Source organism: Orcinus orca, chromosome 2 (genome assembly GCF_937001465.1).
Source record: "Orcinus orca chromosome 2, mOrcOrc1.1, whole genome shotgun sequence".
Taxonomy (NCBI): Eukaryota; Metazoa; Chordata; class Mammalia; order Artiodactyla; family Delphinidae; genus Orcinus; species Orcinus orca.
Window position 1 is genome coordinate 2527855 of NC_064560.1, and position 26619 is coordinate 2554473.

At 56.3% G+C, this 26619-nt stretch overlaps 1 protein-coding gene across 2 annotated transcripts in view; it reads right to left on the reverse strand.

Annotated features, from left to right (window-relative positions):
• The window catches only part of ZNF438 (zinc finger protein 438), a 284020-nt gene that overhangs the window by 35124 nt on the left and 222277 nt on the right, over positions 1–26619 (reverse strand). For both annotated transcript variants that reach the window (XR_004476149.2, XR_007475770.1), the window contains 4 exons: positions 18748–18911; positions 18276–18375; positions 17569–17661; positions 2753–2858 (listed from right to left, as the gene is read on the reverse strand). The gene's annotated coding sequence lies outside the window, so the exon portion shown is untranslated. The remainder of the gene's footprint in view (positions 1–2752; positions 2859–17568; positions 17662–18275; positions 18376–18747; positions 18912–26619) is intronic.

Here is a 26619-nt window from a genome sequence, read left to right on the forward strand (position 1 = left end):
AACAAAATAATGCCATTTGCAGCAGCATGGATGCAGCTAGACATTATCATACTAAGTGAAGAAAGCAGAAAGAGAAAGACAAATACCATATGATATCACTTATATGAGGACTCTAAAATAGGACACAAATTAACATATCTATGAAAGAGAAACAGACTCAGAGATATAAAGAACAGACTCGTGGCTGCCAAGGGGGAAGGGGAGGAGGAGGGATGGAGTGGGAGTTGGGATTAGCAGACGCCAACTAGTATATATAGGATGGATCAACAACAACGTATAGTGTAGAGCACAGAGAAGTACATTCAGTATTCCACGATAAGCCATAATGGAAAAGAATATGGAAAAAAGAATGTACAATATACGTATAACTGAATCACTCAGCTGTATAGCAGGAATTAACACAACATTGTTAAAAAACGGAAAAACAATTCTCTAACAAGCCTCCCAGGCCGCTACTCAGATGCCCTTGTCCTCTGTGCTCTGCCCACCCTGGCTTCTGCGTCTCCTCCCAGGCCTGGCAGCTCTCACACAGGCCACGCACACCCTCTTCCCTGCATCCGGAATGACCCAGTGCCAGCACGCACGGCCACCCCTTCCATCCAGCCATCCCCTTCGGGTCTCTGCTCAAGCATCCTTTCACTAAAAACCTTCCCTGGCTGCTCGGTCTAGGCGGGGGTCCTTTAGAACAAATTCCCCTGAAGTCTCATTCTTTTCCTTCCTCAGAATATGCATCTCAGTCTACAATTACGTATCAGTCATGTGACTGTTGGATTGATTTCTCAGATCACTACTGTATACCCGTACCTTAACAGAGGAACTAACAGTAGTAGGTTCTTTACAAATATTGACTGAATGAATGAGTGAGTTGAAATATAGGGCCCTGACCCACCTTTGATATTCCAAGATTTATGACCTCACAAAATAGGTCAAGGCCACAAGTTCCATGCATCCAATCATCAGAGGGATGGGGTATTGGAAAGCCAGGAATAACAAACAGGAAAGCCATCATACAAACCGGGTGGCTATGCAAAGCCACTCTCCCAGAGCGGCGGGCACAGATGGAGAGAGCAGCAGGGTCCAGCTTTGAGAATCGACCCGACTCTATGCGGGGAGTAAACCTCTGATTTCAGAATGGCTCCTGCAGTGGCTTTGGAAGAGTGGTGAGGGCGTTTTTGGGGACCACAGGGTCAGAAAGGCCCCAACGGCATTCCTTTGGAGGAATTCTTTCGGAAAACTAAAGACGTTGAAGTAAGGCGTTGGGCCAATCCCAAGCAACAACACTTTTTTGTTGCTCCAGTGCCAACAGCACCTCTGTTAGAGAAATGCTGACGGGAATCTGGGTGCTGGAGGGCATAATACAGTTACATGTCCCCCTACACAAGCTCCCCCCGTGATTCTAAGGAACTGAGCCCTCACTACCATGAAAAGAGGAAGTGGCTGTTTACTAAGACACAGAGGACAAAGGGGGGGCACCCACAGCACCAGCCCTGGTGCCAGAACAAAGCAGGACCTCAGTCAGGATGGCGGCTGGCTCACACGCATGGGCGCGCGCACACACACACACACAGCACGTGGGTGAGCTCTGGCTGGCGTGCACGCGCACAGGTGCACGGACTGTGGCTGACAAGGAAGGTGGTGTTACGGCTGCTCCTACACAGGGCCGGTCCTCCTCACCCTCCCCGCCAGGGCGTCCGTCTGGGGAAACTGGAGGCTTAGGGCTGGGTCTCACGGTGCCACGATGGTGATGACCCACTCCAGCTGCCCTGGCCAGGCTCCTCTCTTATTGGCGCTTTGCGCACAGGACCTCACTGAGTGGTGGCGGCATGACTGGTCTTGCCTTCACTGCTCCATTTTACGTGGATGGCAGCTTAATGCTACCAGGATTCCAAGTTATGTTATGGGATAAGTTGACCACTTTCTTTCCAATGTATGGTGAATTCCAAACCAAGAGGTATCCAGGACTCTTCTTACATCTACTTTCCAAGGTGAGGTCATCATAAATGATTTTCTTTAGAAAATCCCGTGTTCAACAGGCCCCAGGTCTCCTTTCCCCACTTCTTCTCCCGATCATCTCATCATAAATGGAACGGCCAAGAAGTTCCCTGACCCATCCCCTGGTGACGAACAGAACTTTATACAATATAACACGATCTGACGGGACACAGTATATCATACAAATTCTTACAGTCTCTGTAAGAATTCTGCTAACAACTGGCAAATGTGCTTCAACGATCACACGGATTCTTTTCCTCTGATAACAGATGTAATGCGTGTCTATTCTAGAATATTTAGCCAGGCGCCAAGAAGAAAAACTGACACCCACTCTCTCAACTACAGAGATAACCGGCGTTAACGTTTTCGCGATCCTTCCCCCCCAGGCCTGTGTAAGATATCCGTTTTCATATGAAATTGAGGTCATAGGAGACGTGTTTTTTAAGTGGCCCTTTGCATCGGGCAATAGATCGACCACGTGGTCCATAACACGGTTTCCATGGCTGTTTACCATTACATCGTATGGATGACCCCACACTCACTGAACACATCCCCTTACGCCGGGCATTTGGGAGCAGCAGGGATGCTGTGCTCAGCGCTCCTCCACCGACTCTTCCTGAGAATAAATTCCTGGAAGTGGAACGGCTGCGTCAGAGAACACAGGTCTGGATACTTACGGCCACACTGTCTTCCCCGAGTTTCCTAACAGGGCGTACCGTCCGGAGCATGTGTACGAGCATCCCTCTCCCCAGACACTTACCCCCAGTGAGCGGCTGGTTTCTTCTTGGCTCTTCCATTTTAGATGTAGTGGACCATGCAGAATACAGGGAAATCCGTCTTTGGAATTCACCTCCATCCTTGGGAACCTACAGATACACAAAAGACAGCACTTCTGAAATGACCAAGGAAACGGAGGACATGTTTACATGTGAACAGAATGCTGAAACAGGTTTTGCAAACGAAATGATAAAACGACGCTCTTTTGCTGACACAGTATGGATGAAAATTTCGGGCCTGGCCCTGCCCACGTATTTAAAATAACCTATTAGTCAGTGACAATGTCCCCATCACCTGTCACTCTTTCCACCCGGTTGTTGGTGGCATAGATTTTAGAGGGGCATCACTCCAAGCTCTATGTCTCCTAGGGCTCATTCTGCGTCCCCCAGGCCTGCAGTTCTGTCTGGCTTCCCTGAGCTGGAGAAGAAGAAGATGACCTTATTTAAGACCTTTCGGGGAGAGCAGGGGAGAGATTCTGCCATCTGTCAAGGTGAAGGGTCCTCCTGGGTGTGTGTCTGCCGCCTCCGTAGACTGACTCAGGCCCAGGGAACGGCCGTGGTATTTGGATGCAGGAAAACACCAGTGACTCATCTTCCTCTGGAAGGCAGGCAAGACCGTGGCATCCTCCTAAGGTGAAGGGACCTCATTTGAAATTCACCCCGAATCCCCAATGTCTCAAACAGTTCCTTCCGTCTGAGAAGCTGTACAAGGTTCGTCACATGTGGCAATTCACCTTTGGCCACGGCAAGCTCTAACTCTGCAATTCAATCATCATATTGAACAAGTAATTTCTAAAGTGGTCCTGCGATCAAGACTGTGTTACAGGAATATTAAGTGTTTGAAATGTGCAGCCAGAAGACACATGACAGCCTAGAGTTTACGGCTCATTCTAAACGACGGTGGCACATTACTGCTTCCTAACACCATAAATTGGATGTTGTTTATAATAATACAGCTAGAGCGGTAACACTTTATCATAAGAGCTGCTGCCCCCACGGAAAATCATTATTCAGCGTACACTGGATAAACTGGTCATTACTCACGGGCAGGTGACGTGGCCCATTTTATTTACAGGGGAGCGGGCAATATATTATCTTCTTATTGGGTTGATGTTTTTTCCCAGAAGGATTATGTTGCTTCTTGTGTGTTGCTCGGAGAGTTTTGTCAGTGTCACTCGTCTTACGGGCATTATGCCCAGAGCAGAGGAGTAACTGTCCCTAACCTCAGAATTATTTTCAGAGGAGAACCTGGGAAAGAGATTTTCACCTACAGATTTAATCTCTTACTTCCCAAATGGAAAAACAAAGAGGAAATGATGACGGAGATGAGTAACTGCTCCCCAAAGCCGGCCAGGTCACGAGAGGCGAGCCATCCTGATTTGATCTGCCCTTTACGTACAGGAAGACAGTGGCTGACTGTGGTTCGGTAGACGGCGTAAGGCTGGGCCTTCCATCTTCCTGGACGTGCGTCCCCAAAGGAGCTTGGCCACCTCTCCCTGGTGCCTGAGAGAGAACTTGGCCTTGCTCTAGGGGACAGAGTCGTGCTGTGGACGTCACAGTGTGATGCGAGCCGCCCACCCCGACAAGCTTGGGGGCGCCCCCCACTCTGGAGGTGAGCACCGCTGCCCTGGCCGCCGTGCTGCTGCCACAAGGCAAACCGCCCCGGGCCCTGGTCAGCAGTGCCCTCCACCAGGGGCACGCGTGTGCCGCTCAAGCGCCAGAGATGCCAGCCAGGCCGGGCGTGGGCCGTGAGGGGCCGCTCCCCACTAGGTCTCGGGCTCCCCTGGAGTCACGGAGCCTCCTCCAGCCTCTGGCACTCTCCAAGGTTCTGGTGATTCGGCCTCCGGGCCACACCACAGCCTCTCCTGACCCGCCAGCGTCAGGCACATTGAACTTGTCTGCTGGGATGGCTGAGTCTCCGCAGGGAGCCTGTGGGAGGGGCTACAGGTAGAGAATCGCAAGCACACCTGCACAGTGTCTCGCCGTTTTCGAATGCTGCTCCAGACGCTGTGTCCAGGTGATGAGACCGGGGACTCGAGTGCGGGCTGGGAAAGCCCTCCTCATCCACGAGCGGGCACCCTCCGGCTCCTTCCTGGTGGCTCTGAGCGCCCATTTCCTCTTCCGGAAAGTAGGGTCCACGCTAGTCCCCGTGCGATTGGGTTTCCAGGAGGACGCCGTGGGCTCACCCACACAAGCACGCGTGCGGCGCAGGCTGTTAACTCCCACCAACGCACCCCCCCAAAAGAAGTACTGCAGGAGGGGCGGGGAGGGCAGGATGCAAAGAGCATCGACTGTCTCATCTGCTTTCACGCAGGCCGTCCTGGCGCCTTTTCCACCACCTTCCTCTCTCACGGGTGGGGAGACCAAGGCAGGTTCCTCGCTATGCGTCGTCCCTATTTGGGGCAGACGCTCCCCCGTGCACCGGGGGGCTGGGGGGGTTCGGCAGCATCCCAGGCCCCCACCCAGCAGAGGACCGTCCCACGCGTGACAACCAAGAAAGTCTCGGGACGTGGCCAGTGTCCCCTGTGGGGCGACGCTACCCCCCAGTTGAGACCCCCTGAGGCGGGGTAACTTGTCAAAGGCCCATGGGGAGCAGGGAGCCAGGCCCAGAGCCTGGGGCGTGAGGGCCACAGGGGCTCATCAAAGCGGGCGTTGAGATGGGGCTCCAATCGGGCAGGACAGATGGATACAGAGCCTTCGAGGGAACCTGGACGGACGGAAGGCCGTGTGACAAGCGGGCAGAGGCAGAGGCCAGGAGGCAGGCGCGCGGGGCAGGAGGACAGATGGGCCGCGCAGGCCTCAGGGAGCCGACACAGGAGCTTGGAGCCGGGGCGGAGTCAGGCCCAGGGGCCGGGCAGGTGCTGGGCCGGGGCAGGGATGAAGGGGCCTTCAGGCCGGGCCGGGGCGCGGAGACCCGTCTGGGACAACAGGCGCCCCATGGCCGACAGGAGGGCCTTCCCGGCGCCACCGTCGTCCTGGCAACGGGGCTGTCATCGCCGACCACGGACAAGCGGGCTGGGAGGGAAGGATGCCATGAACACAAACCGGGGTGAGGAACTGGGGGCCGTGGGCACCGCAGGCCCAGTGCCCACCAGGCGGGTCGGCGGTCCCAAGCCTCGCTCTGCGCAGAGGCCGTGGTTGCTGACATGCCCCTGACATCGGCCCGTCACCTGCCCCCAGCCTCCCACGGACAGCCAGCGGGGCCTGTGCTGAGCTTCTGCCTGGCTCGGAGGGGCCCTCGGGGCGGGGGGGTCTGCTCGCCATCTGGGGAGTCAGGGTTTCCTGAGGCGAGTGACAGACGTTCATGCCTCTCCCACTCCCACTCCTCAGGAAATCCGGCCCTACAGACAGCCGAAAGAAAACACCCTCTGCGGGCCATCGGGCTATTTTTTTTTTTTTTGCGGTACATGGGCCTCTCACTGTTGGGGCCTCTCCCGTTGCGGAGCACAGGCTCTGGACACGCAGGCTCAGCGGCCATGGCTCACGGGCCCAGCCGCTCTGCGGCATGTGGGATCTTCCCGGACCGGGGCACGAACCCATGTCCCCTGCATCGGCAGGCGGACTCCCAACCACTGTGCCACCAGGGAAGCCCTTCTGGGCTATTTTTATTCTGCGTGGCCCGGCCGAGGCTTGCCTGTCTCCACCGCTGTCCACCAGGGAGAGTTTCAACCCTACGTGTGTTCAGGAAGATGCTAGAAATTTCCAGCTTTGCAGATGCTGGTGGGTTGTTAACAGAGCTCGGCCCATGCAGATGGGCAGCCTGGTGGGAGGCCCCAGGCTGGTCGGCCTTGGAGAGAAGTTGGTGACGGGCCCCGCGGGCTGTCAGATCACAGGCCTTTTCATTCCTCGACATTTCGGGAGACCAGAGCTTTCTGTCCCAGAGCTACACACCAATCCTCGACTGGTTCATAGAGTCACTCACACAGTACTCAGAAACCCAAACAGCCGCTGGGAGCAGGGCTCCAGGCCCTACACTGGATCTCAGGACGACCTCTGGGGTGAGAAGCAAACAGAAAATTGACCTAAAGCGATAAAGCCCATTAGAGCATCATGGGAAGTTGTGCCCTGCATTATGGCCAGACAGTTCCACCTTGCTAAAGAGCATCTAAACCGATCCGCGCACACGGAAGGCTGGTGGTTCAGCCTAGGAAAGCAGGCGTCTCCAGTTAAGCATGGCCAGCTGGACCGATTCTGTCCTCCCTTCCCATCATCGGTTACCCTAGGAGCCAAGAGAGGTGCAGGTCAGCTCTGAGCTGGCTTCCCTGCTAGAGCTGCGGGCGGCCCGCCCTCCCGAGGCCCCGCCCCGGGTGCCGTGGAGGCCGGCCGCCGGCAGAGGGGGCCCCAGGCCTGCCGGGAGCCAGGCTGCAGGCGGGGAAGCCGCGGCCGAGTGTGCCCTGCCGCCGGAGCACACTGGGGATGAGGCCGCTCAGAAAGCCAGCTGGCTCCGTCCCCACTTGCCAACTGACGGAGGCTGGTGTCCGCGGTGAAGTCACAGCCAGTGGAAAGAGGCGACAAAACCAGCGGAAGGAAACTGCAGGCCGGGAGGGGGCAGGGCCGGGAAGCCCTGCTTCCCCTTCGAGCCGGCACCGCAGCCTGTGCCCACGGAGCTCCAGTCGGCCTCTGGAGGCCCCGGCCTGGGGCTCGTCTCTATGCGGGGCTGCCCGCTGGCCATCCTGAAGCTGGAATCCTGAACCGAGGCAGGGGGGAGGGGAGGGAGCCAGGGGCGGAGGCCAGGCGGCTGGCAGGCCCCCTCTGACCCCGCACGGCTCGCTGGCGGCCCGTGGCGGACGTCAGGAGCTAGAGCCACTGGACACGCCGAAGGGGACCGTGAAGGCAAGGCTGGATGCCCCACGCCAGGGAGCAGAGTCTTCCAAAGGCTGAGGACCCCGAGACGTGACAGCTCTGGAAAGTTCAATGTGACTGCGGCACGTGTCTGTACCACCCAGCTGTGGAGGGCGGCCCGTGGCTTCCGCTGCCCGTGGGTCTAGAGACAGTGCCCAGAGGGACAGCAGGACAAGAAAATGATGCGACAGACCCCGCTTAGGAAGACGCCTGCCCATCCGCTTGCCAAACGGTAAAGCGGCCCCTTAGCCCTCCAACCCAAAGAGGAAGAGGCCCCGCCGCTGAGCCCGCAGGCAGCCCTGGAGCAGACGCGCCTGTTAGGAGGAGGGCCTAGCTTCTGCTGGAGAAATGGGTGACCCCGACCGGGCTTTCTGTCCCCTCCTCCCAGAGGGTCTGGGGGCCTGCACCCTCCCTGGCGGCAGAGCGTGCTGTCCGGCTGCCCACGGCGACAACGCCCGCAGCTCCGCCTTTGCCAGGTGGCCCTGAAGCCACCACCGAGCACAAACTGGCCACCGCAGACACTTCCAGAGCGCCCAGTGCCTGCAGGCCAGGCCCTTTTCACCCAAGTGATACGTGTTTAACAGTCGTTTATTCGCCATACAAATGAGCTGAGGCCCGCGAGGGATCAGAGCTCCGGGCAGCCGCCTGATCCGAAACTCACACTCCCTACCTGTCCTTTCCATCCCCCGTCAGGGCGGCTCCGGGAGCAGCCCCGAAGGCTCGCCCTGCAGCTGTCTGGCCCGGCGACAAGGGTGCCCTTTCTCTTGTTGGCATTGGGTGCTGTCAGCGCCCCTCCTCGCCCCATCCCTGCAGCTGTGAGCCTGGTTTCCTTCATCTGTTTCCAAGCCTGCCTGAGCTGCAATGTCCCACCTGCTTCTCCACTGCTTTATGTATCATCCGGGCCGTTTAAATAAATCTGGGCTGTCTTTTAGGGTGTTTATAAGCAAGTGAAAGTCGGGTCTAAGGGAAAGAGTATTAGTTATCCTCGTCTCCTTCTCGTATTTACTTCCTTTTCTTTAAGACTGTTTTGCTGTTTCCTCTCTGGGCCGCCCAGGGAATAACTGTAAAGGAAACCAAATACGACGGCAGAACCCTCCTTCTCCTTTCTTCCCTCCTGCTTGTCAACAGCCCAGGGGCTCCTGTCCTGGAGGAGACCAATCTATAAACTCCTGAGAGCGCAGCCTTCCTGGGGGAACTCGCCCTTCACAGCACACAAGGCTATGCAGCTCGGACAACAAACGCTACCGTTTCCAGACGGAGGGCAGCACGGAGGCCTGTCGGGGGTTCCGTCTGTGACAGCACTTGAAACATTCCGGAAGCCCCTGTTCTGGGCCCACTGGCAGGGCCCGGCCGCCCTCCTCTTCTCTCCCGGCCGCTGGTGCAGACACCAACGGCCTCCCTGCTTTCTTGTCCCTGGCTTGCAGCCAGGTGACAGGGTGTCCCCTGCCTTCACCTCGGCCTGGTCTCCAGAGAGCTGCCTTCCCCTGGTGCTGACGCCCCGAGTCCCCAGATCCCAGTTTAGAAAAGGCCCCAAGAATTGTGAGGAAATGAAGCCCCCCCCCCCCACCCATTCCACAAGCTAGTACCGTGACTCAGCTGTTTCCTCTCAAATCCCCGCGCCTCTCCCTCCTCCCCGGGGCTCTGGAGCGATGCTTGGAGGGTGCTGGGGTCCCACAGCCGAGTGCTTACTGAAAAGGAGGCCTCTGAGCTCCCAGGCTGGGGTGGGCAGCCGCCAGGGAGAGGGGGCTGGCAGGAGAGGGGCGGCAGAGTGGACGGGGGAACTGTGCGCCCGATACGCGCAGACGCGGCCCCTGGGTTCCGTACCTTTGCAGCTCATTGGCAAATAGCACGGTTACCTACACGGCAGCCACTCGGCCGCAGACCCAACACGCACGTACCTGGTGGGGACCTTCACGGGGAAAGGTCAGCGTGAGCAGGAGACCAAGAAGATATCGCAGGGGCGGCGGGAAACTGCCACGACCCCGTCCTCAGCCGCGCCGGGCCCTGAGTTAAGCTTCTCGCGAGTGCGTGTGCGCACGCGCCCGCCCGGCCGCCACGTGGGGACGCTGGAGCTGATTGGCCAGGTGGAAGCTGGCCTCCAGTCCCGCTGCACGTCGGCTTCCTTTCACAGTCCGGCTACGGCCGGGCCTGTGGGCGACCCTCAGAAGAGCGGGTGAGAGAGCATAGGCAGTGGGCCCCTTCTGTCGCCCCTGCACCCACGGGCTGCCCGGGCCCAGCCGAACGAGGGACCCGACGGCGCCCCCCGAGCTGGGGGAGGGTCACCTCTGCGGTCCAAGATCCCCACGTTTGTTTATGTAATCAGTTCAGGGAGGGGTGATGAGGGTCCCTGTTACCTAGGGTTTTGTCTTCCAAAAGCCAGAGACAGAAAGGCCGCATTGGGCAGGAACGCGGGGACCCCACAGGAACAATAAACAAGGGCCACTGGAGCTCATTTTCCTCCCTCCCTGAGCTGCCGAGTTCACTTGAAACAACCTGCTCCCCAAATTGGCCTCCTCGCCCACACACGCTCCCTGCTTCCTTAGAAGTCAGAGAGGAAAGGTAAAAAAAAATGGCAGAAATTAGTGCTTTGGGTTCAGGAAATCCCAACTCCTGGAGCCAATGGGTTAATGTCGGGCCGCTGATAAATCCCAGCTGTCTCAGCCATTCCAGCTGGAGGCCATGGGACCGGGGCTGGAATGGGCAGAAGGACCGGATCTTGGGCCGTTTTGACTTTTGTTCCTGCTTCCCCATGGGCCGATGCTAGACTTCCAACTCCCCGCCTCAGCCTGGACGGGCTCGTGTAAAGTTACTTTCCAAAGAAAGCAGAACATCTCGTGTGAAGAAGGCGTGGAGCGGCTGGAGTTGGCCCCCATCTGGTGGAGGACCAGTTTCCACTTCGGGCCGGGCCGGGCTTGCCGCCCCGGGCTCCCCCGGAATGAATTCCATCTGCCGTGCTGCTGCTGGCCGGGCCCCTCCCCCCCCCCATCAGGGCATCCGGGAAACAGGCGGGGGAACAGGTGGGCCAAGGCCAGCTGCAGACTCGGCCCCAGAGGGCCCAGCCACGTCCAAGGGCAAACAAGGCGTAAGAAGAGACACCGAGGAACATCCCCAGGTGCTGAGACCCATCCAGGCGTCAGGTCGGTCGTGGCGTTCACTTCTCAGCCTCCCGCGCCAGAACCAGCACCGACGGGCTTAAGTTCTCTCAGGGCGGGGCGAACCGGGTGCCGGCCCAGCCTAGGCCTTTAAGGCTCCCTCGGGGCCTCCAATTCCTCTTAGGTTAAGAAGTTGGCGCACCACTAAATATAAACTAGATAAGCAACAAGGATTTACTGCAGAGCACAGGGAACCATATTCAATGTCTTGTAATAACCTATCATGAAGAAGAATCGGTATGTATATGGATAACTGAATCACTGCTGTCACCTGAAACTAACAATATTGTAAATCAACTACAGTTCAATTAAAAAAACTTTGGCGTGGATGACCCTGAAGGTCCCTTTCGGGTCAGCTCTTTCGAAGACTCTCCAATCTGGCTGTGATCCGTCTGACCAATAAGCAGCTTTCTACAGAGATGCACTAACACGTCATCACTTTCCCTAGGCTAGTACTTGGCTCACTAGGGGCCCCAGAAACGGAGGAGCTGGACACCAGCCAATAAACTCCTGTGAACACTATTTGTAATGTTTGTACGTAGACAAACCTTTGTTCGGAACAGAGGGGATTTTGTTCGGACAATTTCTAAGCAATGCTTTGAAAATAATCAGCAAAGACTCCACCGAACACTTAAGTCCATCATTTATCACTAAAACTTTCCAAGCAGTGCCCTGCAGACTCATCACAATTTCAAAGACTCAAAACCCTGAGCCTCTTAGAAACCTGAGTTGGTCACTCAGAGGCCATCGCTCGGCAGGTAGGCCCAAGAGTTTGCACCTAGTTCTGTAGGTCCAGGCCAGTCCTGAATCCACTTCACAGAGGACCCTAAGTTAGAAGAAGCCCCCGGTCTGGGGTCCCCACCCCAAGTTAGGCTGGATGAGTTCAGATAATCAAACCCACCCCTCGCTCCATCACTGATGTGAAACACCGATGGGCCTGAGGGTTACAAGTGGGGGATGGTTACTCTCTAGCCTTTAAGAGGCAGCCAAGGGTCCTACTTCAGGTGCTGCTGTTCCCTTCAAGAAACCAGACGTGGCTCTTGGCTAATCTTGGCCGTACAAGGAGGATTTTAGAATTCCAGGAAAGAATTTCCTAAGTGTAGCTCTGCGACACGGAGTGCTAATGAAATCATATATTCATTCATTTAATCAACACGTTCATCAATATCTGCTGCTTGTCTGGCAATATTTTAGCCAATGGTATCACACTGATGGGCAGGATAATCAGTCCAAGTCTGCCTTCCTGAGGGTGACAGTCTAGCAGGGGAGACGTTGCCAAGTGTGAGCGGGTTGCCAGTAAGCAAACCCCAGAGGAAATGGGGAGGAGCCTGGACTGTTGCCTGGCTGAGGGCAGAGCCGTTCCCTTGCTCAGAGATGGGGCTCTGAACCACAGTAGGAAAAGAGCTGAATGATGGCCTGGGGTCTCCGGAATCAAGTGCTCATGGAGGGAAGGGCTTGGGAGACTGGGCCGGGTCTACCTAGAACGGTGTTCAGGGTGTCCAGGGTTCAAGGATTCCAGGGTGACGTGGCTGCCTGCAGTGGAACTGGACGTCTGGACAGGAAGACAGAGTGAAGTCACTCGCTTTGGACTGGGTCCCTGGGCTTAGTTCTCGAGGGAGTGAGGCACACCGTGAGACAGGTGAGAATGCGGTGGTGATGGTAGTTTTGTGACTCCAGGGTGACAAGGGCAGGACCCGCTAGTGGTAAGTCAGCAGCAGCAATGGGACCAAGTCCGCATAGATGACCTTCCCCCCCAGACCCCTTGTTTCCACAGTCTCATTCCCGATGCTTCCTGCAGATTCTGTGAGCTACCCTATCTTTTCAGGAAATTTCAGTTTCTGGGCTTGAAATCCAGGGCCCTAATTGGTACAGAGATTGGATAGCCCATTAAATGCTACACATATTTTAAAAGGCTTAAGGGCACGTAGCAACTGGCCCCATTACGGGGGTGAGTAAGGAAAATGTTATATCGTTTGCTGTAGCCTTTATGGGCAACTGTGTCCAGGGCTGGGCTCAATTCAGGCCAAGGTTTCGATTACACCTCTCCTGCGGGCCTAGGTTTTAGCATATGCCCTTTGGTCGACACAAACATAGCTGGCCATTCCCCTCTTCAAGTGCCACGTACTCCAGTGAGGAGAAATGATTTACACGCATGAAACGCTGTCAGTCACTGCATGACCAGGTGGGAGGCTCCAGGAGGCGGGCCTTCTTTACAGACTCAAGAATATGGTCCCTCCACGGCTTTTTGCGTGTATGTTTCAGGACCGCTTCTTTGGGCGTATGTTTCAGGACTGCTGCTTTACGTGCGTATTTTTATGCAGAAGGGACCTTGTATGTGTCAACTCTCAGATTCTCATATCTGGAAAGAACTGGAATTCATTTACTCAAAAAATAAATTCGTCCATCTAGCTGTTTTTCCTGTGTCTTATGAGTCATCTTAAATGCCTTCTAGAAAAGGTGGCTATAAATACATTAAATAAATAAAAAAGAGTAAACGATTCAGCAGAGCTTTGTTCACTTTCAGAATTCAGAGAACTGTGCTGGGCCTCACGAGCCTGGGGAGTTGGTGAAGGGTGGAAAGAGGCAAAGATGGGCAGGACATGATGGGAGATCCGGCACAGACCCCAGGTGACGCCCCATGTGGACGCGAACCGTGGGCAGCAACGGCCAGTAAGGCAGGACTTCAGAAGTGAGCGCTGGGTGACCTTGGGGCGACCGTGGATACCAAAATGAGAGGCACGAGGGACCATTTAAAGACCTCCTACCTGCCTAAGAGGCCAGCGCCGATGGTGAATGACCCCCACTGACCCCCAGGTCCCCCTCCTGTCAGTCCATGGAAGTCCCTTCTTCCGTCCCCTCCAGCCTCCTCAAGGCCCAGCCGAGGGCAGTGCAAGTGAGTTAACACAGAAAGGCAAGAGACGGGAATTCCGAAGAGATGGAAGATTCCTGCACCCTAGGGGGCCACACAGAGCCCAGTGTCCGGAGGCCTTGGAGGCCACAATGGTCTCACTCTGTCCGCACCCCTTCCATGGCCCAAGCAGCCCCAGAGGGAGTGAGCTGTGAGGAAGGATGAGTCTGCAAGTCCCTGCAGCCCTATCAGGGTCAGGCCTTGGGTCCGAGCCCCAAAGGGCTGTGGCGCGGGGTGTCCCCTGTGACACTGACGAGGGGGCGGAGCCAGAGCCAGGGCCATGCTGGTGGTTAGTGGAGAAGAAGGCCCGGGACACGGCTTCTCCCCGAGCAAACCAACCCAGCCACGTTTGTCCTTCGTCTTTACAAAGCTCCGCACCTAGCATGAGCCCCGCACGCAGGGCCGCGGGACACGTCTCCGGAACAGAATCGTCCCCACGACCACGGAACTCCCCCTGAGGTGGAGTTACGATCGGAAACCGCCTCAAAGTACTCGGCCTTCAAAGCTTAAGATGGTGGCTTGGGGCTGTACGGACCGATATTAAGATATTTTAAACATTTTTTTGGTGTGTGTTTTTTTTCTTCTTTGTAATTAGAGGAGAGGAGGAAAATTTCATTCCCGTCACGACGTAGCTGCCCTTTCACACCATCAGCGAGGTTTTCTCGTGCCTCCGCCGACAGAAACTCCGTCTGGTTGGGCTGATTTTGCTGACTGGCCTCCTGTTCACCCACGGCTGCCTTGGGGGCCCGTGGGCGCCCAGACGCAGCCCAGGACGGACAGGGCTGCGGAAGAGGGGTTTCCAGCTCTGCCCCTGTAACTCTGCACAGATTCCGAGCTCCTCGGCAAAGGGACCTTCCCGGAAGTTCCAGAAGGCTGACGGGAGGTTTGATTTTGTTTTTTAGCAAAATTACGAAGGAAAAGAAAAATCAATCCGAGGGAACGCAGAAATCCCAACTCACTGACACACACGCAAACCAGTGCAATGCCATGCACTTTCTTACAGACGTGACATGCCCAGCACCAGGGCTGTTAAAGGGCCCCAGTGCGTGTAATTGGCCTGGTGGACATTTTTCTTAGCTCTGCACAAGCCCCCCACCCCCCGTGCCTGTTCCTCATTGAATAAACTTGCTCATGAATGAAGGTCTTGAAACTAAAATATATGGATCCCAAAGGGCAACTTTCCAATTACCTAGTCAGAGCGTTACACCGCTACTGGTTTCCAGCAAGCCAAGCGAGGCTGCTCATGGCCAGCCCTCTGGTACAGGCCCTAGACGGTGGGGCACACCTGGGATGCCTTCAGCCGGTAACTCAAGTCCCCCAGCTGTTGTTAATGACCATCGCTTATCGTCCAGAGACAACATGGGAAGGGGACTCATTGAAAACTCTACAAAGACTCTGTTAATAGTCTATTATTGCAAAGTTCATGGTGTGTGTGTGTTTAAATTTGGAAGGTTCCCTAACTCTGTAGCAATAAAGTTTTCTTCCAAGTCATACCTGAAAAATCACTTCCCATGGAAGTATCCACTGATACAAAAACAGTTTTATGAAATGTATAATATTTGCTTGGCGATATCCTAACAGATTAGCCATGTGCTGATGGGACTCGGGTGCAGAATAACAGACCTGAGCTTGGGTCTAGAGGTGAGATCTGGAGGACATGCCTGGGGCGGTGTTGGGGGGCGCCCCAGATGAGCAAGTCTCTCACTCTACCCGCAGGCCTGGGATGAGACAAAGCGGCTGAGGATGGAGCTGGGCCCTCAGGTCAGCTCAGGGATGGACGGAGGTGGAGGTGCTCCAGATGGGCCACCAGGCTTTTGAGGGCAAGGTGTGCAGTGCCAGCAGCCCACCTTAATGGGCGCCGTGAGCCTGTCTTCCAGATGGAACGAGAAGAGACACAGTGAGAGGGCTTCTCGCTGAAATGTTCTGGTCTGAGTGATGAAAGAGGCAGCTTGCCCTGGACTCTAAAAATCCGCGTGCCACGTACATAAGGCACCTACAGCAAGATGGAGCACACAGAGAACCACGTCTCCAGATTTACATTGGAGGAAAGTTCACATCGGAACACTGACAATTTCCCAAGTCACTTTTTCCCTTCAGATAATGGGGCATTTGGATGGAAAGGGAGACAGAGAGGAAAACTGCTTGGACTGAACTGCGGGTAAGGCTGACACTCTTATGGGCGATCCACGAAGACTTCCAAGCTTTTAAACGGACCGGCTGGGTAAGATGACAGCTCAAAATGGGGTGAAACGTTTCAAGTTAAAAATGAATGCGAGATTTGTTAAAAGCTGAGCTTAAAACCTTAAGGAAGACTGGGTTTAAAAATTTTCTAGCTTTAATGAATCAAGCACCGCTTTGATAGTACAGCCCAGCTTAGTCAGGCAGGCCTTGTGGCCCAGCCGTGCCCCACGGGGGCTGATGGGGTGAAAGGAGTGGCTTCCTTCTGCCCCAGCTCAGACCCCACGGCCAATTCCAGAGGCCTGAGTAGGAAAGCTGTTCTTGGAGCGTTCATGCAAAGGAGCCCCACCTGAGCCCAGATCGGTGCTCCCGGAAGGCCAGCTGGGCCCTGGCAGACCTGGAGGCGGCCACGCACCGCGTCCACGGCCCCTCCCGAGGAGGAGCCACAGTGCAGTGCGTCCCCTGTCCCACGCCCTGCGGTGCCTGCCTCCTGCACTGTCCTGTCCCGGGCCCTGGAACTGGGTGGCAGGGGTGAGTGATTCACCCTGAGGCCGCCCCCGAGGCAGGTGGCCTGGAGAGCTGGGCGGGCAGAGACACATCAAAGTCTCCATTTTCACCCTGGGAAGGCAGCACTCAGGCAAAATGAGCGGATTGTTTTTCGTCTTCTTTGAAATGAAAGCTGGGAGGAGGACCCAACTCCGGCCTTTTCGTTGGCAAAGGAAAGCCCTGTGGCTGCCTTTCTGTTCCCACCCCTACAATTAGGCGGGAGGCCGAGCTGCTTCCTGAAACAGGATCTGCAGTCCAGCCCCCGCTCCGGGCAGGACGCGCTGCCCACCATGGCCTGGCCGGAGGGACGGGACAGCCCACCTAGGCAGCGAGTGGTGGGGCACACGGGGGTGGGGGGGGCGGGGCGTGTGTGGTGAGGCGCTGGCTGGCCCACACAGCTCTGCTCCTGCAGCCCAGTGGCCCGGAAAGCGTGGTCCAGGCTGGGGTCCCTGGGCGCCACCGGGAAGGCTGGTGAGAGCAGGGCGAGGCTGAGCTACAGGCGAGGGCTCTCGGGGCAGCCCGGGCCCCGCCACCCATCACCAGCCGTCCTGAACAGCAGCCTGCGATCATTTGTTCCCTCTGGGGATGGGCTCCACGCGTAACTTGGAGTGAAGACAAGTGTTTTCCCACCTTTCCCAGGCTTGGCCCATCACCCTGGTGGGTATTTTAGGGAATGATGCTTTTCAATGCCTCTGGGTGGGAGGGGCCAGCTCCGGCCCCGCCCACTCAGCATGTCAGCTGCCATCTGCACCTTCAACGACTGACGTCAGGAGAGGCCAAAATGCCGACATCTGCTCCTGAAGTTTGGTTTTAAGTGCTTTCTCAGGAATGCGAGACTCTACCTGGACCATCGTTCGGAAAATGCTTGCCATTTCTAGAGCAGGGCATTTGCTCATTTAGGAAAAAATTAGGAAGAGAAAATAAGGCCTGGACTCCTGCACCAGGTCTTTTTTTTTTTTTTTTTTTTGTGGTACACGGGCCTCTCACTGTTGTGGCCTCTCCCGTTGCGGAGCAGAGGCTCCGGACGCGCAGGCTCAGCGGCCATGGCTCACGGGCCCAGCCGCTCCGTGGCATGTGGGATCCTCCCGGACCGGGGCACGAACCCGTGTCCCCTGCATCGGCAGGTGGACTCCCAACCACTGCGCCGCCAGGGAAGCCCTGCTCCAGGTCTTACGTGTGCCTCAGCCTTCCGCTCCCGGGAACAGCCCCTGCGTCCTCCTTCCCTGCATCCCTGTCTGCAGCGCCTCAGGCCCCAGTGGCCCCGTTCCTACAACAGGAAGCACAGTGATGACTTAGCAGCTAGGTGTCTGACAGCTGCCACTTTTGTCCCCGGAGGAAACTAGTTCGAAGCTCTTAAACTCATACACTTCAATTTACTTTCTTTATAACAGCCGAACTGCAGACGAGCAGTAAAACGTTTTTATGGTTTAACTCGAGGCGATTGTGATCACGCGCAGTAGAATCCATTCGGTTCGGTTACTTAAATGAAGAGCCTAAAGCACAAACGCAGAACTTCCGGCAGATGCGGAGCAGAGGGAGTTTCTGGAGGGGCTGAAAGACGCATCTGGGGCCTTTTCCTGCATCTGCTCACCCTGTCCCGCAGTGGGGCTCACGTGGGCCCTGACCTTGGAGGCCTGGTTTAGTCATCACTTCTAAAGTGTTTCTGGGGAGACAGAAGTGAGCGTGCCTTCAGGAGAACGGGTGAGCAGCAAAAACTGGACGTGGTCACAGAGCTACAAGAAAAATGCAAGGGGAGCGTGCAGAGAGGTGGAAGCTGGTCCCACGGGGCCACCCCGTCCCTGGGCTATACCTCCTCCCGGGGACTCTGACCTCCCACGGGAAAGAGCTCGGGACCCACCCCCAGAGAGCTGGAAAACTCACTTTTTCTCAGTCAAGTCATTTTTCACGGGCTGTCAAGGGAGCCACATCTCACCACGGGCTCCTCGGCCCCTGCCACCTTTTGTCCTTCCACGTGTGACCCCTAAGAGGGTCACAGAGAGTCTGTTAGACTGTGTCACCTTCCCCAGCGAGGGGCACCCTCTACAGCCACAACGGAAGCTACGGACGGGCAAGCAGACCTGGAGCCTGGTCTCTCCTGTTTACTTCTCGGCCCCCAGCTCCCCGTGGAGTGTCGCCCATTTATCATCCCTCAGAGTCCAGCCTGGGCTTTCTAGAACTGATGTGCTGACCCCAAGGACCAACCTGCTGTGCTTTCGCTTTGCATTTCAACCGGAATAGAAAGTCGCCTCCAGTGAACACCCTTCAAATCCAGCCAGTTTGGGATCCAGGCCCACAGCACGACCATCAAAGAACCTGACCCTCCCCAGACCTCCCTCGGGCATGAATTACTTACATTCGTTCTGCACACAGAATCCAAAGACCCCCGAAGGTCTCTCCCCATCACGGCTCAGGCTCAGGCTCGAGGTCCCGCAGTGCGCTTCCCAAGGCAGGTCCAGATCCATCTCGGTGTTTCCTCATGAACAGCAACTCAGGCCCAGTTTCTCTTGTTCTGAAGACCTGTGAACCAGAGAAAAGAGCGCCATGACCCAGCCATTCAACAAACGATGTGATATCAGGGCAGGAAAGCTCCACGTAACACGCTCCGTGCAAAGCAGGGAGGAGAGAGAGCCTATATCAGCAGCAGGTCCATGCAATTTGGAAACCCATCCAGGCCACATCTCTGGTTCCCCGATTACAGCCAAGTCCTACTCTTGGGGAGGGGCTCCCAGTGGCTCTTAGTCAGGAGCTGTTGGGAGCAATGCCCTTAAAATTCTTAAAAGGCCCATTGTCTAACCGAGAAAGTCTGCAAGGCCTGCCTTGAAGGCTCTTAGAAGCCCTGCAAGGTATATCCTTACATCTTTCTAAGGTCTGGAAAGAAGTCTTAGAGCCACACCTTGGGATGGTCACCCTGAGGCCATGCTATGCAGACAGTGCCCTGGATTTTATCTTTGTCCTAAAGCCACGTCTCACTGTGAGTCACTTTTTCTGGGAGACAGCGGCAAGGAGACACAGTTTCGTTATCACACCCAGAAAGCCCTGGTCCCTTTATATTTCCCTAGTCCATCTGTCTCTTCATACAGCTTATCGCAGGCAGCTGGAAGAAGCCAGTGGCGTGTTCTATCTTCTGCCTGGCGTCTCCTCAGCCAGGGCCTTGGGTTCATTGCGTATCCTATTTTCCATGTTGCCAGGGGTGACAGTGTTGCTAAGCTTTCTGTCCAGCCTCCAAATAATATTTTCCTCACTTTCCTCCAAGCTCTCATCAAGTCTCTTTGAGGTCCTTCTGGCTTTTATTAACGACCTTCCCAAGGTCCTCCCAGCTTTGCCCAATGCTTCATCCCAAAGCCAAGGCCATGTGTTAGGTTTCTGTGAGGCAGGAGCCCACTTCCAGGTACTAAATTTTGTTCCGGTTATCCATGGCTGCATAACAAATTACCCCCAAACTTGGGGGGTTTAAAACAACAATCATTTTTATTGTTTTCCACAATTTTGCGGATCCAAAACTTGGATGGAGCCCACTGGGTGATATAATTTTTTCCTCCACTGGGTCAGCTGGTGACACTCAGCTGGTGTGGGGGCTGGCCTATGGGGGCCACACGGCTGGCGCATAGGTGGAGATGGCAGGAAGGCCAGGAGCAACAGAGACTGTCAGCCAGAGTCCCTACACGTGGCCTCTCCAGCATGGCAGTCAGGATGCTCAAGGGTATCACCTGACAGCTCATTATTCCAGAGAGACTATTCCTAGAGGCTGTGTAGTCTGCCATCGTCTTCAGATGTGGGTTTGGAAACTGGCACGACATGACTACTGCCACCTTCTAGTGGACCCAGTAGTTCACTCAAGGGAAGGGGGCACGATCTCCACTTCTCACTGGGAGACTTGTCAAGGAATTTATGGCCATCTTTAGTCTTCCATACTCCTTCTTCGTCTCCTCCTTCTTCCTGTTGCTTGGAGTGACATGCGAAGGCTGGAGTTGCAGCAGCCGCCTTGGACCATGAGAAGTCGTTAGGAGTAAAAGGTATGTGCTGCAGATCAGCTAGAAGCAATCTGGATCCCTGACACCAGGGAAAACCAGCCAATCCTTAACTGGCTACCCCTGAATTTTTAAAATAAGAGAAAAAAATAACCATCCTTAAGTCATTGTTACTGGGGGCTTTTCTGCCACTTGCAGCCTAATACCTAACAGCTGTTTGGGGTATAATGTATCCTCCGGTAGCCCAGAGTTGCAGATTGAGGAGACTGCTCTGTACCCCAACAATCCATCCTGCACCCCACGGCCAGAGTCTCCTGAAGCATCACTCATGGGGGGTGGCAACAGCCCCCCACCATGCCTTCCACTGCGAGAGCCCTGGACCACACTCCCATCTCATCACTTCCTTCAGAACAAATTTTCTATCGTATTACCGTCTTCCGTTCAAAGCTCTCACCCAGCTCTCCAGCAGGACCCGCCCACTCCCCTCCACACCCGCCGCCAGGGGACTGGGAAGCACCTGTGTTGTCCCGAGCCTGTTCCCAGAACCCCACACACCTTCTTCCAGATCCTACCGTGCTTTTAGGACAGAGCTCAAATCTTTTCTGGGTGAAGAATTTCCAAGACCTCAACGGCAGGGCTTGCTGCCTCTCCTGCCTTTTACGGGAGGGTTTACATTGTCCAAACCCCTCATTCGACACCACACGCCACTGTCAATAGGGGTTTGGTTGCTTTTGTCCCCCACGCGCTCACATCTCAATCTTCCAAGGTGAGCTGGTCATGGCTGTTCTCACGAGGCCATGCATCCGACAAAAGCACAGCCAGCCACTGGCCAGCCTGGAGAGAGGAGGCAGAAAATGCAGCCGCCCCCAGCTGCCCCCTTCTGGCCACTGCCCACCCCCCCTGGCACACACGCCCCCATTCCAAGCTCTTTCCCTCACTCACCAGATGCTCACTGGTGCAAACCCACCTCAGCGAACTCCCTGTGCCACTGTCAACTCTGAGGACAGGGGCCCGCAGTCCCTGGGCAGCCTCAGCTCCGCTCTGTCCCTGGACCAGCGCTGAGGCTTAGGGCACGCGTCCTGGCTGCTCGGATCTCTGTTCCTTATCTTTCCTGACAACTGGGAACAAAGATCAGGACGGACATAAACATAAAAATGAGAATTTCTCGGGCTTTGCCTGTGATCACTTGGGAGAAAAACCCAAGGTGCCCCCCACCCAACGCCCTGCAAGACCAACGCCCTGCAGCCCTGGTCTGCAGAGAACCAGGGTGGACTCTGCTGGGACATCAGGGGGCCCAGGAATCAGGAAAGCGGCCGAAAACGGCAGAGTCGGACTGGAAACTTTGGCTAAAACCTGGTGCTGCTTTTCCTGAGTGCTGGAGGCCTGACAATGAGCTGAACGGACAGCCAGCGAGAGCCCGTTTAATGGCTTATTTGGTGAGGGCTACTCTCCTGAAATTAATTATCAATCATTTCTCATCATTCTTAAATGGCGTTTGTTAACCCACAAGGCTTGTGTTGGGGGGTGTTCCCCAGGCCGCTCTGAGGAATCTGAGAGGCGTCCAGACACCTGGGCAAGGCTGGGCGCTGCATCTCCTGGCCCGGCCCCGGGTCACACGATAATCCAGCCGCAGTTAACCCACCTGAAAAGCCACACCCCCAATGCACGCCTCGCCTGGGGCAGGGGTGCGCCTGGCGTGTCCTTTTGCACAACCAACAGGAGGGGCTCGGGCAGGAGGAACAGGTGCTGACGTGGGGAGCGCCGTTCCCGCCGTGGCGCACCTGGCCAAGGAGGCGCAGGGCGCGGCAGCTGCTCCTACCTCCTCCGGGCCCCGTGGGCCTGCAGGTACTGACGTCAGCGCTAGAGGAGCCAGGCGTGTGCACACGCGGGGACCTGGCCAGACACTGGGGTGACGAGGAGCCCAGGCCAGCACCTCTGTCCCCGTCCTCGCCCGCCAGCATCCACCACCCTGCCAGGCTCACTGGAGCGGCCCTGTCTGCCCGGGACGCTCTTCGTAAAGCCCACCACACCTCCCCTGCCCTGGGGCACTTCCTGCTGGACCAGAAACAGCTGCCCTCCTGCATCTGCCCAGGGCGAGCGTGGCAGCCTGTTTCCCAGTTCCTGTGGCCCCGGCACCCAGCACCGTGCCTGGTAGGTGGGAGCTGCTCCACAAAGGCTGGTCTAATGACAGGCACTCCCAGACCTGCCTTCCGTGAGTCTTAGCATCAACCAGCAGGGTACTGGGGCCGTCATCAGCGAGAAGACAGACGGACGGACAGGGGGCCGTCCCCACGCGGGTGTCCGTTCTTCCTCGCCTCCCTGCAGCTGCTCTGTGGGCCCTGGTGCTTCCCTTGCTCATTAAAGCTGCTCACGAGGCCAGAGGGACTGTGGCCGGGATTGGAAGGGTTGACCCCAGACCAGGCACTGACTCCCCCAGTCACTTGGGAAAACGATTTTCCCTTGAAATAGGGAGAGTGAAACTTAATGGAGAACTGTGCAGAATCTCACTGGTCCGTAAAGTCCTGAAATTCTTTCTTTTCCTGGAAGCTTCGTGTCAGCATGTCAGTAAATGTTCAGCTGTGGAGCCCTAAGAGGGACGGTCCCCACTGGATGACCCTTAGAAGAGTTACTGTGCAAATGAGTATTGAACAAACAGAATGAACGAGGTGCTGCTGTCTGTGGGACCTTGTTGGAGACAGGGTTTATGAGGCCCTGGTGACCTCGGGGGTGCAGAGCTGGGGGCTCCTCGCCCCTACAACCAGTGACTGATCAGTCCTGACCTCCTCAGGGTCCACCTGGATGTCTTCTGGAAGAAGGCTTGATGCCAGTGAAATGGTGACTTTGAAAGGGGGCTTCCACCAGAGCGGGGCAGGTGGGGTCAGGACATCGGCCGGGGTCCAGAGGTGGCCCTCCGTGTAGTACCAGAAGCCACGGGAGACAAGTCCGAGTGGACCAGGTCAGGGACAAACACTGCCACCTGGTCTGGACCAGAAGAGGGGCCCTGAGAAGGCCGTCCCTGACTCAGATTGGCCCTGGGGCAAGCAGCCTCAGGGGGCGCCCACGCAGACCCCGACATCCAGGGCAGCGCACAGCGCTCTGACTTGTACGGCAATTCTGCTCACCCTGGAAGAGACAGGGACAGAGCAAGCCGGACTTTCTGGAATCGTAGCCCTTTCAGAGCCAAGTCAAAGCCCTAGACTCCTCCTCCCTGGGACAAATGTCCCTGGAGTCTCTCCGTCTGTAAACTCACGTCCTCCTCCTGTGTCCTTGCCATGTTACAAGGTCAGGAGCCTTTCAACTCAGGGTCTCAGAATCTAGGTATGGCTTTGTGCTGACTCTTTTTTTTTTTAATGTCAGATTTTATTGAAGAATTTTCCTTTAATTGAGAATGTACTAACCCTCTCCCCCGCAAACACACACAATGATTTACATTTAAAAGATGATGTAGGGACTTTCCTGGTGGCGCAGCGGTTAAGAATCCGCCTTCCAATGCAGGGGACACGGGTTCAGTCCCTGGTTAGGGGACCAGATCTCACACGCGTGCTGCAACTAAGAGTTCACGTGCCACAACTAAGGAGCCCACCCGCCGCAACTAAGGAGCCCGACTGCCACCACTAAGACCCGGCACAACCAAAATAAATAAATAAATAAAATTTAAAAAAAAAAAAAAAGATGAGGTAGAACAACACAGTGAATGGAAGTGAGACCCAAACATCAGACTGGCCTGTGGTCCGGCTCTGGCCGTGTGACCTTGGACGGTCATGTCGCTGCTTTGCCCCCGGTTTCCACACCTGCAAAATGAGGGCTCGGCTGGGCAATCTCTTCCGTGCCCTCCGGGCTCAAGTCCAGTGGCGCGGACTGCAGCGCCTCCTGCTGACGGGCAGGCGAACTGCTCCATCCTCCTCCTTCCAGGAACCTCGGTGAGTTTTGAGGGTCCACGTGGCAGCCCGTCATCCCTAAAGGCCGCCTATTCTGGCAGAAAGGAACGCAGGGAGACATGCGCTGGGGACCCTGGAGGGATGCTATCTCGTTGGGAGAAATTTCTTTTAAACTGGCCGCGGCCTACCACAACTAGAGCTCAGCACAGCCCGAGCAGTTTCACAAAGCAGTGCGTACTGAGTGAGCCTGGCAGCCACCTGCCACACAAACGCCAGAGGCGGGACCCAGGGCTTGAGGACCACAAATTGCGGGGTTCGGGTTTAGCACAAACTCCAGGCATCCATCCCCAGGAGCAGACTCTAGGGGTGCACACCCTAGTTTGGCACAGAGACTCAAGCCTGGGCCCTGCCAAAACGCAGCGCCTGATCCACGGCGTGCAGGCCTTCCTTGTGGGCGGGAGGGGCCCGCCGCGGGTCCTGAGTCTGTGACCATTTCCCTGCGAAGGGTCCGCACGGCTCTTGCTGTCGCAGTTTCTGGCTCCATGCTTGCGGTCCATGTCTCTGAGACAGCGCTGATCGATCGCCGGCGATGTTCTAACTGCCGTGCAGGACATCTGTGCCACAGCTGCACCAGCCAATGGAGATTTTTGCCATCATTGGGCGATGACGTGCCGTACTGACGGCGCGGCACTCTGCTAGTCAGGAGAGAGGGCCTGGGACCATCAGAAATTCCAGGGGGTTTAAGGTTTGCGCGGGGTACGGTTCTAGGGGCCATGCTGCTTGTCTGGGGTGTGTATCAACTGGAAACAACTGGGCATGAACGTCAGCAAGGAGAGCTTTGTACAGACAGACCCTCCCACTGCCCCCACAAGATAACCTAAGAGTTATGCTAGCAAAGTGCTCAAAGTCGCAGAGCACATTTCTGGAACGTTCTAGAACTAAGGCCGCTGGTAATGACTAAATTGCCAACAGTTGAGCCAGGCTCCTGGGCTAGAAAATGAAAGTAGGCTTTTTGTGCTAAAGGATTTTCAAGGCTACACAGAGAGAAGGGATGTTGGTTCTGAGTCATCCTTCCCTAGCAGGTTAGCACCATAGTGGCTGTTATACTAAAAACCCTAAAATGTTTAGATAAGGGATAAATTCCTGCCAGGTACTTGGTGCCCCTAGCTTTCCAGAACACTCTCCCTACTAGACTTTCCTATTAGACTTGCGCAAGCCGTCCAGGAGAGCAGAGGCGAGGCTCACACACAGCACCTCCGGGCGGGGGCGAGCTTTCTAGAGCTGCTCCGGTGTCTGAGGCTCCTGAGACCCCATCTTCCTTCCTCCCTTTCTCCCTTCCCAGGGGTCAGACCTGCATCCCGGTCTGAAGGCTCTCCCTGCCTCCTCCAGATCCGCCCCCCCCACCCCCCCCACCCCCCCACCCCCCCCACCCCCCCACCCCCCCCACCCCCCCACCCCCCCACCCCCCCACCCCCGCCGCCCTGAGCCTTCTAACTCAGTCTCGCCTCGGCCTCCCAGAGAGCCCGCCCAAGAGCAGGGTCAGAGGTGCCGAGCGGTCCATCCTGCATCCTGCCTGGAGCAAAGGGGAAGGGGCGGGTCAGTCTGGGCCGCTCAGGAGCAAATCGGCAGACGGGTAAGTCTTGGCTGTGCTCTGTCTGAGGAAGTTATCAGACAGTTGGATGAGGTCCTAATTACCCCTGGACCCAGGGCACATGCTGCCTTTCCCACGCAGCCGCCTTGCATGTTGCCGGCAGGATGAACAGTGGCTGCCGTTTGGTGGGCACGTAGCACATGCGGGGCGTGCTGCTAAGCACGCTTGCAACTGTCACCATACCCCGTCTTCAGAACAAGCCTGCTTAGGGAACGAGGAGACGGACTCTGGGTCCCTGTGCGGCGTCACACAGCTAAGCCGCCGCGCAGCGGGCAGGCGGGCCACCCGGCATCAGAGCCTCCCTCTTCCTGGTGATTTCATACACCGCTGCATCTCCCACCCTAAACCTTCCCGTGGGAAATCACGCCTGAACCATCTCTGAAGGCTCCAGCATCCACCCCGGGGCTCTGCATACAGAAGTGCCCCGGCAGTGCCAACATGTCCAGGAGCTTCTTGGGCCCGTCGGGGCCCTGGTAAGGGTCCCCTTTCCAGGGACAGCCCTGGCATCCCCAGACACAGACTGGAGCTGGAGGCGGAAGCAGGGCCTGGTCACCAGGACCTAGGATGGCAGCGACCTGCTGGTCCCGTCCCCTCCCAGGAGTGACCCCCCCCACCACTACTCCACGGCTTCCCTGGCACCGGGTAGCCACAGCCTCCTCCTGCTGCAAAAATAACTTTTTCTTCTCTTTTGAGCACCACGAGGCACCCACTCTGAGTTCCAAGCGAGG